Source organism: Pyrus communis, chromosome 15, assembly GCF_963583255.1.
Source record: "Pyrus communis chromosome 15, drPyrComm1.1, whole genome shotgun sequence".
Lineage (NCBI taxonomy): Eukaryota > Viridiplantae > Streptophyta > Magnoliopsida > Rosales > Rosaceae > Pyrus > Pyrus communis.
In genome coordinates this window covers 15,907,659-15,921,282 of record NC_084817.1, presented here as the reverse complement: position 1 = coordinate 15,921,282, position 13,624 = coordinate 15,907,659, and the positions used below count along the sequence as shown (strand labels likewise).

The 13,624-nt window shown below is 37.5% G+C and overlaps 3 long non-coding RNA genes across 4 annotated transcripts; all 3 read right to left on the bottom strand.

Annotated features, from left to right (window-relative positions):
- Positions 1-4,861: 4,861 nt before the first annotated feature.
- On the bottom strand, positions 4,862-6,472 carry LOC137718721 (uncharacterized). 2 transcript variants are annotated; one of them, XR_011065918.1, is made up of 4 exons: positions 6,364-6,472; positions 6,012-6,197; positions 5,484-5,694; positions 4,862-5,230 (listed from the first exon to the last, which is right to left on the bottom strand). It is a non-coding gene; the product is annotated as an uncharacterized lncRNA (long non-coding RNA). The 2 variants fall into 2 exon arrangements; XR_011065917.1 differs by having other exon boundaries at positions 5,484-6,197.
- A 90-nt stretch (positions 6,473-6,562) lies between these two features.
- On the bottom strand, positions 6,563-7,207 carry LOC137718723 (uncharacterized). Its single transcript, XR_011065920.1, has 3 exons — positions 7,187-7,207; positions 6,978-7,038; positions 6,563-6,616 (listed from the first exon to the last, which is right to left on the bottom strand). It is a non-coding gene; the product is annotated as an uncharacterized lncRNA (long non-coding RNA).
- Positions 7,208-12,026: 4,819 nt separating this feature from the next.
- LOC137718722 (uncharacterized) lies at positions 12,027-13,126 on the bottom strand. The gene is made up of 3 exons (XR_011065919.1): positions 13,037-13,126; positions 12,821-12,933; positions 12,027-12,092 (listed from the first exon to the last, which is right to left on the bottom strand). It is a non-coding gene; the product is annotated as an uncharacterized lncRNA (long non-coding RNA).
- Positions 13,127-13,624: the final 498 nt, after the last annotated feature.

Genomic DNA, 13,624 nt, shown 5'->3' with positions numbered 1-13,624 from the left:
TAAAAGCCAAATAAAAAAAATAATACATACACTACTAATCTATTACAAATATTAAATGTGCAAGGATAAAGAGTTTTTGTTTTTAAGATTGTAAGTCTTTCTTAAAAGTTTACACCTCCATTTACAAAATCTTCAATCTTCAATTTACATCGATCATCATGAAATTGTATTGGAACTTTGGCTTGATCTATTGCCTTCAAGAGTTATGTTGAAGATGTTTTCAGTAAGATTTTCCACGTCAGAACTCTTTTCCGCATAAACTAAGTATAGAAAAAGCAAACATTAAAAATCATTCAATTATGAAAAGTTAAACAAAATAATTATGAAAAGAAATAAAATAATAATACTATACCATATAAAAATATATTACCTCCTTTTCCAAATAGCCAATCTCGTGTGCACAACAAAGCTTGAACTGTTTCTGGTAATAATGAACTACGATACTGATCTAGTACTCTACCCCCAATACTAAATGCAGATTCTGATGCAACAGTTGAAATGGGAATCGTTAACACATCTCGTGCTAACTGAGAAAGTATCGGATAATGAAAACGCTCCATTTGCCACCAAGAAAGAACATCTATGTCTACTTTTCTATCTATTCTTTTATCCTCCAATTACTTCTGCAATTCATTTTTTTCAATCGAACTTGAACCATCATAATTATTATCAAAATCCTACATCATAAAAAAGCATGCATCATGTCAATTTCAAATATAATTTCAACACTTATTATAGTACTAATACTACAATCTACAAATATATAAAGTAAATAAAAACAAACTTAGGTTACCTCAAAGATAACATCCACAGATTATGTTTGATGAATAGGCACTGAATTCACTGCAGTATTTGAATTATCAAGATGTGAAAGTTTTTCCAAGTACACACCAAAGAGATCATTCAATTTGTCATCAACCTTTGTAAATTCAACCGAATTCACACCATGAAGCTTTGTGTAAGCCCAATCCACAAAATGCAATTTATAACGAGGGTCTAAGATGATTGCAATTGCCAAAATCAAACTATACTCAGACCAATACTTCTCAAACTTCATATACATGTAAGTCCCCATCTTCTTCATGAAGCTTTCAGAGTCATTCATGGCTGCCTTAATTTGAAGTTGGATTACAAAGACCTTAGGGAAGAACAAATTTGATGTGGGGTACTTTGTCCCAGAGAATAAGCAAGTAACCTCATAAAAGTACCCCCAAAACTTGGAAATCTTCATTATTTTATCCCACTCTTCAGAAGATAGACAACTAGTAAAATTGGAATCACTTATGACTTCCCTCATTTCCCACTCCGAAAAGGGTAAGTCCTAATTCAGAAACATGAATTTCAAAATCCCTAATTCAGAAACATGAATTTCAGAAATTTCGAATTCCAAAAGACCAAATTCAGAGTCCCTATTCAAAATCCCTAATTCATAAACTTCAATTTCAAAAATTCCTAATTCCAAAAGCCCCAATTTAGAAACCCTAATTTAAGAAATTTCGAATTCCAAAAGCCCAAATTCAAAGTCCCTATTCAAAATCCCTAATTCAGAAACTTCAATTTCAGAAATTCCTAATTCCAAAAGCCCCAATTTAGAAACCCTAATTTAAGAAATTCCTAATTCGACAAGCCCTAATTCAGAAACCCTTGAGTTTATTGTAGGAATTTCTTACCTTGTTGTGCAGTGAGGAGGAGGGCAGATTGAGGAGTGAGTGAGGAGGGTGACAGAGTGGGTGAACCGGTGAGGAGTGAGGGACAGAGTGACTGAGTGAGGAGGAGGGTGACAGTCTGGGACCTGGGTGAGGTCGAGACTCGAGGACGACGAGGAGAGTGAGGTCACTGATCTGAGACTGAGGTGAGGTGAGAGGGCCCGTGAGGCGCCGCGTCCGCATGACGGCGTGAGGTCTCGGAGAGTCGAAGACGAAGTCGATCGAGGATTCGAGTCTTTCGAGAGAGAGAGACAGACAGAGACTGAGTGTTTGATTGAGCTGAGTTAATGAGAGTGTTGATTACCTACACAATGGACGACTGAGATTAAATCTCAGCCGATCCAATGGTTATCAATTTTTTAAATTTAATAAAATATATATATAATTATGAAATGGACGGCTGAGATTTAATCTCAGCCGATCCAATGGTCATCAATTTTTAAATTTAATTTAATATATATAATTATTATAGTTTTTACTTTTTAGGGATATAAAATTATTAAATTAATGTATATAATTATTAATATTATAGTTGATTCATACTTTTATTAAGTATATAAATTATAACATAAGATTTGGGATATCCACATCCACTAGTGTAAATATTTTAAATTGAAGATCAAATTCATTCTTTGTATTCATATAGGGTCAAGGAGTGTAGCTGTAAAAATTCATCAAAATCAGAGTTAAAATAACCGTTAAATCTTGATTTTTCTTTTATAACCGTCGAAAAGCTTTGTCCCGTTACTTGATCTCTGAATGTTTTTTTTTTGTGATTTTTTGCTGATGTGATCTCCAAGCATATACAAACAATTTTGACGGTTTGGATCGTTGAAATTAGTTTTGGAGAATTCGTAAAACGATAGATTGACTAACACTTAGAGTTTATTTATACTTTCATTAAGTATAACATAAGATTTTGTGGTATCCACTTGTGTAAATATTTTAAATTGAAGATCGAATTCATTCATTGTATTCATATAGGGTCAAGGAGTGTAGTTATAAAAAATCATCAAAATCGGAGTTAAAATAACCGTTAAATCATGATTTTTCGTTTATAACCGTTGAAAAGCTTTGTCCCGTTACTTGATCTCTGAATGTTTTTTTTTTGTGATTTTTTGCTGATGTGATCTCCAAGCATATACAAACAATTTTGACGGTTTGGATCGTTGAAATTAGTTTTGGAGAATTCGTAAAACGATAGATTGACTAACACTTAGAGTTTATTTATACTTTTATTAAGTATAACATAAGATTTTGTGGTATCCACTTGTGTAAATATTTTAAATTGAAGATTGAATTCATTCATTGTATTCATATAGGGTCAAGGAGTGTAGTTATAAAAAATCATCAAAATCGGAGTTAAAATAACCGTTAAATCGTGATTTTTCGTTTATAACCGTTGAAAAGCTTTGTACCGTTACTTGATCTTTGAATGTTTTTTTTTTTGTGATTTTTCGCTGATGTGATCTCCAAGCATATACAAACAATTTTGACGGTTTGGATCGTTGAAATTAGTTTTGGAGAATTCGTAAAACGATAGATTAACTAACACTTAGAATTTATTTATACTTTCATTAAGTATAACATAAGATTTTGTGGTATCCACTTGTGTAAATATTTTAAATTGAAGATCGAATTCATTCATTGTATTCATACAGGGTCAATGAGTGTAGTTATAAAAAATCATCAAAATCAGAGTTAAAATAACCGTTAAATCGTGATTTTTCGTTTATAACCGTTGAAAAGCTTTGTCCCGTTACTTGATCTTTGAATGTTTTTTTTTTTGTGATTTTTTGCTGATGTGATCTCCAAGCATATACAAACAATTTTGACGGTTTGGATCGTTGAAATTAGTTTGGGAGAATTCGTAAAACGATAGATTGACTAACACTTAGAGTTTATTTATACTTTTATTAAGTATAACATAAGATTTTGTGGTATCCACTTGTGTAAATATTTTAAATTGAAGATCGAATTCATTCATTGTATTCATATAGGGTCAAGGAGTGTAGTTATAAAAAATCATCAAAATCGGAGTTAAAATAACCGTTAAATCGTGATTTTTCGTTTATAACCGTTGAAAAGCTTTGTCCCGTTACTTGATCTCTGAATGTTTATTTTTTATGATTTTTTGTTGATGTGATCTCAAAGCATATACAAACAAGTTTGACGGTTGGGATCGTTGAAATTAGTTTTGGAGAATTCGTATGCCATCAATCAAGTTCCGTGTGTGTGTGTATATATATATATTTATTAAGTAGATTTAAATCTATTTATTTTGTACGTATAAATTATAATTGATTGGTACACGGAATAGTACATACATCACGTGTCACGTGTGTCATTATAAAAATAGTGAGATATGTCATGACAGTCATGTGTGTGATAAAAAGTTAATAACTTAAAAAAAAAAAAAAAAATTTCTCACCACTTCTATTAATTTTCATTTTTCCCTCTCTTTTTTGTTTCCTTTTCAACTTTTTCTTATCATTTTCACTTTTCCCTCCAACATCTTTCCCTAATTCCCTCACTTTTTTGTTTTATTTTCAACTTTTCTTAACATTTTCATTTTCCCTCCATTTTTTTTCTTTCAAAAAGGGCGGCAAGTTGGCAATGGCAAGAAATTGATTATTGAAATTTGAATGGAAACAAATCACATCAAATTTCAATGGATGCAAAATCATGCAATGCATGATCATGCATATTAAATTATTAATTAATAATTATTATAGTTTTTATAAAATTTAATATATATATATATATATAATTATTATAGATAGACTTAATATTTTGGGGGTATAATTATTATAGTATATATAATTATTATAATTATTATAAATTTTATAGTTAATTTAATATATATATATATATATATATTTATTATAATTTTTAGGGGTATAAAATTGTAAAATTAATGTATATAATTATTACAGTATTTTTTTAGGGTTATAAAATTATAAAAATAATATTCTGCTTATCGTGTATCGTGTTACCCACGTGTATACCCGAACCAACCCGTTATCTTAACAGGTGCTTATCGGGTTACCCGATAACGACCCGATTCGTTATCGTGTCGACCCAAACACCTGTTAATTTCGTGTAGTATCGTGTCTTGTTATCGGGTCGTGTCAGAAATTACCAGGCCTACCCTATACTCTTCATGCTGTGGTTCAATTAACCATCACAAAAGCACATACCAAATGTTCAACATTCAATTAACTGTAAGTGCTTCCGGATTTTAAAACTCACAAGTGAACGCCAGAAGTGAAATCAAGATTACAACTCACATTCCACGTAACTTTATATTTTGGTACATAAAATTCCAGCAAGACAGTGAATTCCAGAAGCAAAAACAAGAGCACGCACTGGGAACATGTTTGATGCCGTCGTGGCTTCAATTCAACATTTAAGCTTATGACTGTACAATGTATTTACATAGCGGAGACTCTCTTGTTACGGTATAAGCCTGGTACAAAATAATCCATCTTCTCCACCGGCAGATTCAGAAACGATGCTTCTACCTACACCACAAAGAAAGCAAACACGAAACATTTGGCAGAAAAAGTGAGAAATCAAAACAACATATCTTGTTGACCTTTCCTCTCTTTCAGCAGGGGAATCATATAAACTTTTCTTGATCGGACAAGAAGAAAATAGACTCAACTATTGTAAGGAAACACCAAACGTTGAACCGCAACAATTATTCACAGAAGCCTTTACATGAAGAGGGACTTGGTTGCTGAAAGTAAAGTGAAAAGGAAGAAATACATGTACCTCCTCAAAGGGGGCAAAGACAAAAGGTGTTAGACCCCTCTTGTGCGAGACAGCCGCCACATCTGGGTTGTGAGTCTCGTCATCCTGCCACCCTTCAACCACCCCAAGGATATCCTCATCAGGGCCGCTAACCTCATTATTGTTTACACCACTTGTAACAAGTGAAAGCAAATCCATCCTATTGTTTGCCCCTGTTATTGTTCCTCTTAACCTATACGAGAAGCAGATAAGCACCAATGACATTCCAATTAGAAACTACGCATAAAACAAATGACTCCCTCTCCGCCCCATTTCAAAGTCTTATCTTCCCACAAGGACTGCAAAAACAGAATCTTGCAGACGTTATTTAATACGAAAAACATGCCTTCGTTAGCTTAATTTCTCTTCTTCACAACTCAGATTAGAGGTGTAACTGACTTTAAATCACATTCTAACTTGAGCAAATAATTGTTGGATGTCCGCGTTAGAATATTTGATCACTCAGCACTTAACTACACAGTGCACCTTAAACTAATTTATTTAAATTACCAGCTTGCATTTTCCTATCACGTAAATCATAAGTGGCATAATAGACAGTCCTCCGTGTTCATAACAATATCTTAGAATCTTCACAAAGGATATTGCGACCATGCAAGCTGTTGCAATGCCTCAGTCGGATTCTCAACACAGTAGGAGTGTAGGATGCATTCCTGGATACAGAACTGCAGCTTCAACCTACAACGAAAGAGAGAAGAAAAAAATTTAAGATGCAAACTAAACAAGGTAGAGTAGTCGAATATCTGTGCTCAGTAAACACTCCACTAAATCAATAACTGATTGAATTGAATTAAATCCAAAACTTAAAAAATACTTTAACTGATCTAAAGAAACATAACCTGACCTTATCATCTGACAAAGTGTAATGGCCACTGAAAACATAGTCTGCCCTGGCTCCACGGAAGTTCATGTACTTCGCTACATCCTTGAGTTTTTGAGATGAATTCTGATAGTGCAGAGAAGAGAACAAATTAGGGCCAATCAGATCCATATAATTATCGTTAATTAAAAAAATCAGTTAAGAAAATCTTCAGATATTCCAACTTGTAGAGAAATCGGCCAGAAGGAAACAATCTCATGTAACGGTAATAGCACACCTGCAAAAGCAAAACAATGATTCAAAACTGCTGGAAATAATTACATAAAAAGACTACTTTGCAACTACTTTTTGTTTGACTATACGATTTCCCTATCAACGCATGATAACATTAAGGCAGCTACACTTCCGTAGTCTCAACTAGGCTTCAAGTACTAGAATGACATATACGCATCCCCAATGGGAATCATTTTCAAGGACCTAGGCTAGGATCAAAGTCATGCCTTTACAAGTGAGTGGAGTTGGGGTATTTGGAATGAGAAAGTGAAAACTCCCAATCTAACTTTGTAGCATTGTAAGCCACAGGTCTAATACTAATAGGCCTCTGATAAATGGTAAACCTAAAAACAAACTATGCATACCAAGTGAACTCCCAATCTGCAATTCCGGTACGGATATAGGTATTCCTGCTCACATACAGACCTGAGATGTGAAAAACAGATAAATCCTATTGAGAGGAATCTCACGTTGAAGAAATAGCATCATTGGGTACATGGTCTAGATCTAAATACAGATTGTGATGAAATTTTAAGCAAAGAAGAAAGGGAGGCAGGAAACAAATGCATCTTACCATCAGTGCGAACCCTTGGTCCACATTTTCCTCCATGAAGTGTCGTACTCATGGTTTTCCACCACTCCAGAGAGCTTAAGAAAAAAATGTCCCAGTTTAGAATCCAATATATACATGGTGCAACATTTAAACAGGACAAACTTTAAAACCAACAGCATTATACCTGCCAAGCCTTAAGCATGCATTACGCCAAAACACAGGGTTACGGATAGTGTATCTGTTAGACAAATAAGGAATATGGCTGGAGTCCTTGTGTAATTGTATATAATATTATTATTGGAAGAATAAGCCGTCCTACAGCCGTCAAGCCGTCCTACAGCCGTCCTACCTTGTCCTACCTACACACTAGCCGTCCTACAGCCGTCAAGCCGTCCTACAGCCGTCCTACCTTGTCCTACCTACACACTAGGACAGCTACCTTGTCCTCTACAGCCGTCCTACCTTGTCCTACCTACACACTAGGACGGCTACCTTGTCCTACCTACACATTTGTATCATGTATATATATCCTTGTAATCTTGTAGAGAAAGATAATGAAAAATTAAGCATTCTCTTCCATTTGCATTCTCTTCCATTTTTCCACATTCATGTATCAATAACAAATATAATTTTTAGCCTACATACCTTTTTCTACATGGTATACAGAGCAGGTTTATAACTCTAGCCCTAATTTTTTTTTTCGGCAGCTTTCTCTGCCGTTCCCATGGCTATTCGTGGCCCGTCCCGTCCCTCCTCTGCTCGTCCTCCCCTCCACTGCACCTACTGCAATTTTGATTATCATACCCGAGACACCTGCCATCAACTTCATGGCTATCCCGTTGGCCATCCCCTCCATGGCCAACCGTGGTGACCACCGCGCCGTGCCACTGCTTCCAGTTCTTCCCGCAGCCATGCACCTTCCAGTCCTCCTCGGCAGCCACGGTTTTCTGCTTCCCGGCCCCATAATTTCACCCAGGCCCATCACGTGCAAGGCGCCCAGGCCCCCACCTCCTCTTCTACTCCAACGATCCACCAAGTGCATGGGACCCAGCCCACTTTGCATGACTTGCAGCTTGCCATGCCTGACCTCTCTGCCGAGCAGCACTCCCGTGTTCTAGCTGCTCTACGTGACACCACCACCCCTCCTCAGGCCAATGCCGTGCTCACTACTGATTTTGCCCAAGGTTTGTTACCTGTCACCTCTCGTCATGGTCAATGGATTCTTGACAGTGGTGCTACGGATCATATTACTTCTTCCGCTTCATGTTTGGTTAATCGTTCTCCTTCACATTTGCCGCCTGTTTCTTTGCCTAGTGGTGCTTCCGCTCCCATTACTTTTACCGGCACTCTTCCTTTAAATTCCTCAGTTACTTTGAAGGATGTTTTATGTGTCCCTAATTTCCGAGTGGACCTTTTATCGGTTGGTAAACTTACAGATGGATTATCGTGTTCCATAACCTTCTTTCCTTCTTGGTGTGTTTTGCAGGACTTGGTTTCGAAGGCGATGATTGGTGTGGGTAAGCGACGTGGCGATCTGTATTACCTTGTGGCCCTTACCTCTTCTCTCCCCACCCGTCAACCTCTCTGCAACATCATTACCATCCCCTCCTCCCTCTGGCATAGGCGTCTTGGTCACCCCTCCTCCACTCGTTTGCAAGCTTTAGCATCTAGCTCTCTTAATTGCACTTTTGATTCTAGTCATATTTGTGATGTTTGTCCGTTGGCAAAACAAACTCGTCAACCTTTTCTTTTGAGTTCAATTTCATCAACTTTCCCTTTTGCTTTAATTCATTGTGATATTTGGGGCCCGAATCGTCAATCTTCTCTTTCTGGTGCTAATTATTTCTTAACCATTGTGGATGATTTTTCTCGCTTTACGTGGGTCTTCCTCATGAAACATAAATCCGACACTCAACAATTAATTAAGGATTTTTTTGCTTATGTCACTACCCAATTCCGCACTACCATCCAATGCATTCGTACTGACAATGGTGGTGAATTTTTATCTCTTCGTAGTTTTTTCTCTGATCATGGGGTGCTTTTACAAACTTCTTGTGTTTATACCCCCCAACAAAATGACGTTGTTGAAAGAAAACATCGTCATCTTCTTGAAACCGCTCGCGCCCTTCGTTTTCAATCCCATCTTCCTATCAAGTTTTGGGGGGAATGTGTTCTTACCGCTACTTATCTCATCAATCGTCTCCCTACCCGTCTTCTCCATCATAAATCCCCATTTGAGGTTCTTTTTTCGAAAACCCCATCTTATGACCACTTCCGCGTCTTTGGTTGTCTGGCATATGCCACCTCTGTCACTCCCACCACCAAATTTTCCCCTCGGGCTCATCGTTGCATTTTTCTCGGTTTTCCTCATGGACAAAAGGCCTATACCCTTTACGATCTCGACAATCACCGCATTTTCACTAGTCGAGACGTCATCTTTCACGAAAGTACTTTCCCTTATGCCGTTTCTCACCCTCCTATCCCATCCTCTTCGCCTACCCTACCCATCCCACCCCCTCTGGACTTTACATATAACCCACCCCTTCCTGCCCCGACGCCTCACCCTCATCCACCTTCATCCCCTTCCACGCCTCCCACAGATTCCCTTGCTGCCCCATTACCCGTTCCTCCCCATGCCCCTGCCCTCTCGGCATCCCCTCATTCCCCCCCTGCTACTTCCTTACCTTTCACCCTTTTACCCACGGACATCCCTACCCCCCCATTACCTACCAATCCTCCCCTTCCCCGCACCTCTTCCCGTGCCCATAAACCTCCATCCTATTTAAAAGACTACGTTTGCTCGCAGGTGATTCTTCCATCCCACCCATCTTCGACTTCGCAACCCGATTCTACACAAGGTACGCGATATCCACTTTGTAATTTTCTCTCTTATCACCGTTACTCTCCCAGGCATTTTTCTTACATTAACTCTGTCTGTCGGACTGTGGAGCCTTCCTCCTTTGCCGAGGCTGCCACTGACCCCAATTGGCAACATGCTATGACTGAGGAGCTTCAAGCTTTACATGCTAATGGTACTTGGACTTTAACTTCCTAGCCCCCTGGCAAAATTCCCATTGGTTGTAAGTGTGTGTACAAACTCAAGCACAATTTCGACGGCTCTATTGACCGCTACAAAGCTCGTTTGGTTGCTAAAGGCTTCACTCAGGCTGAAGGTATTGATTATCATGACACTTTTTCTCCTACTGCTAAGATGATTACGGTGCGTTGTCTTCTTGCTCTTGCTGCTAGTCAGTCTTGGTCTCTTCATCAGCTTGATGTTAATAATGCTTTCTTACATGGTGACTTACATGAAGAAATCTATATGTCTCCTCCTCCTGGTCTTCGGCGACAGGGGGAGAATCTTGTGTGTTGCCTTCACAAGTCACTTTATGGTCTTAAGCAGGCTTCTCGCCAATGGTTTGCCAAATTCACTAGTGCCATCATTTCTGCCGGTTTTCAACAATCCAAAGCTGACTATTCATTGTTCACTAAAAAGTCTGGTATTTCTTTCACAGCTTTGCTCATTTATGTAGATGATATTGTGATTACAGGCAATGATGCTAGTGCCATTAATTCTCTGAAGTCTTTTCTCCGTGATCATTTTCGGATAAAAGACCTTGGTGATTTAAAATATTTTTTGGGTATTGAGGTTTCTCGTTCCAAACAAGGGATTTATATTTCTCAACGCAAGTATGCATTAGAGATTCTCAAGGACTATGGTTTTTTGGGAGCACGACCCATTGCTTTTCCTATGGATGACACAAAATTATCTGATAAAGGAGAACTTCTCAAGGATCCTGAAAAGTATCGACGATTAGTAGGTCGGTTAATATATCTCACTATCACTCGGCCGGATATCACCTATTCTGTGCATGTTCTAAGCCGTTTTATGCACGAGCCAAGGATATCTCATATAGATGCTGCGCTTCGTATTGTTCGTTATTTGAAGGCTACTCCAGGTCAAGGTTTATTATTTCGTTCTGACAACCAGACCAAGTTAACTGCGTTTTGTGATTCTGATTGGGCAGGTTGCCCTATCACTCGCCGTTCGACTACTGGGTATTGTGTATTCTTGGGCGGTTCTTTGATTTCTTGGCGGACGAAACGATAGAAAACCGTTTCGCTCTCTTCAGCAGAGGCGGAATATAGGGCCATGGCAGGTGCTTGTTGCGAGATAGTTTGGCTTCGTTTTTTGTTGAAGGATTTGAACATTCCTTTGGATGGTCCTTCCATTTTATTTTGTGATAATCAAGCAGCGTTACATATAGCTGCCAATCCCGTTTTTCATGAACGAATTCGTCACATTGAGATGGATTGTCACTTTATACGAGATAAGATTGTAGATGGCACAATAGAGACCAAGCATGTGGGTACGGCACAACAGTTGGCAGACTTGTTTACCAAACCTCTTGGGAAAGAAAAGTTTTCGGGTATGTTACGCAAGTTGGGAGTTCTTGACATCCACTCTCCAACTTGAGGGGGAGTGTTAGACAAATAAGGAATATGGTTGGAGTCCTTGTGTAATTGTATATAATATTATTATTGGAAGAATAAGCCGTCCTACAGCCGTCCTACCTTGTCCTACCTACACACTAGCCGTCCTACAGCCGTCAAGCCGTCCTACAGCCGTCCTACCTTGTCCTACCTACACACTAGGACGGCTACCTTGTCCTACCTACACATTTGTATCATGTATATATATCCTTGTAATCTTGTAGAGAAAGATAATGAAAAATTAAGCATTCTCTTCCATTTGCATTCTCTTCCATAAGCATTCTCTTCCATTTGCATTCTCTTCCATTTTTCCACATTCATGTATCAATAACAAATATAATTTTTAGCCTACATACCTTTTTCTACAGTATCTCCATTTTCAACAAACACAAGCTGCCCTTCCCAAGTCATATGGAGTCATTCATGCAAAAACCTGCATGTAAATATTCTCACTTTATAACCAAAATAAGGAATGTCAACATGTTACCACACATGCTCAATCTCCAATTCCAGTTATACCCACAACGATTCAGAATCCACAAAACATATAAAATACTCTTTAAATAAGCACGCTTCAGTACCAAGAATTTATACTTCGAAGTAAAACAATTATATATATAGATATCGCACAATTACATTTAGACCCTTATATGATACCTATTATCGAGCTGGCATATTTTTTTTCTTTTCTTTTCCCAATCATTACAGTAGGGTGCGGAGCACCTCATTAGGGATTCCATTTCATTCTAATTTATATCTGTAGTTTGAGCCTCTTTGAAAGCTATGAGAAGTTTGAAAGCACTTTTATCTTTGATTTCTTAATTGCATTTACTTCTTGCTTAATTTTCTTGGAAAGATCGTACCAATTTGGTACCGGAGCCAGGTTATATATATAATCAATATCTATAGGGAAAAGATAATTTGAAACATCGCTCAGTCATGCTCAGAATAGTCAGTTCAAATCAGAGATTCTTCAGTTACCTCAAGGATGTAAAAATTCCTACATCTTTTATCATTCCATCAAAAAAATTTTCTCAAAACCAAACTGAAGATAATGGATGAAGAATGTAAAAGAATACTGTAATTTCATCATTGCTACCAATGTTTTTATATTAAAGACTTGATCAAAATTTTGACCAGCCATTCATCCACGGATGATACCTCAAAGAGCAGCTCATCCGGCAAGCAACGGTGTAAAATAGATGAATCAACTTGTACTTTTCTACTCGAACTTCCAATCGGTGCAATGGGTCTCACATTGATTCCATAACGATCTGAAACAGAAAAGCAGAGAATAATAAGATATCATAGAAAATCCATATACATAACTAAATTTATACCAAAACCGGGGTGAAAGTAATGGACGCCAGTATTTACCAAGCCACGGCCTCTTGGTTATATAGTTCTGAGCCGCATTCAACCGCAAAGCCGACTCAAGTTCAGCTGGAACTTTAAGAGCAAAATCTGCAAGAGATAACCATTCATTGACATCAGCTAAATCAGCTCAAATATTACTTGGTCAAATCAAACTTTGTTTACATGTCAAATTCAATATTCTGCAAAATTTAAGCAAAATTAAACTCCTCGGCGACATACGAATACGACCGTTATTTTTAACCGACTTTGGAAATTTTACACAGCAACTAATTGGGCCCAGAATTCGGCCCAATAATACGAATTGTACCCAATTTGGGTGTTGTTCCTTCTTAAGTGATTTACCACAACAAGCTCTATTATATCATCTGATTAATTTCTATTTGTTATTTTTTTTTTGGTTAAATGATAGATTTGTTAGATTAGAGAATCGAATTTGACTACAATGTGAAGGTGTAAGCTCTAAACCAGTCCAGTTACAAGCCTTTGCAAGGAATGTAACCAATACTAAAATCTGAATTGAATAAGAGAATCGACTTAGTTTGGTTTAAGGTTGAGCGCATTTAATTCACGTTTTGAGCTTGTCCCATG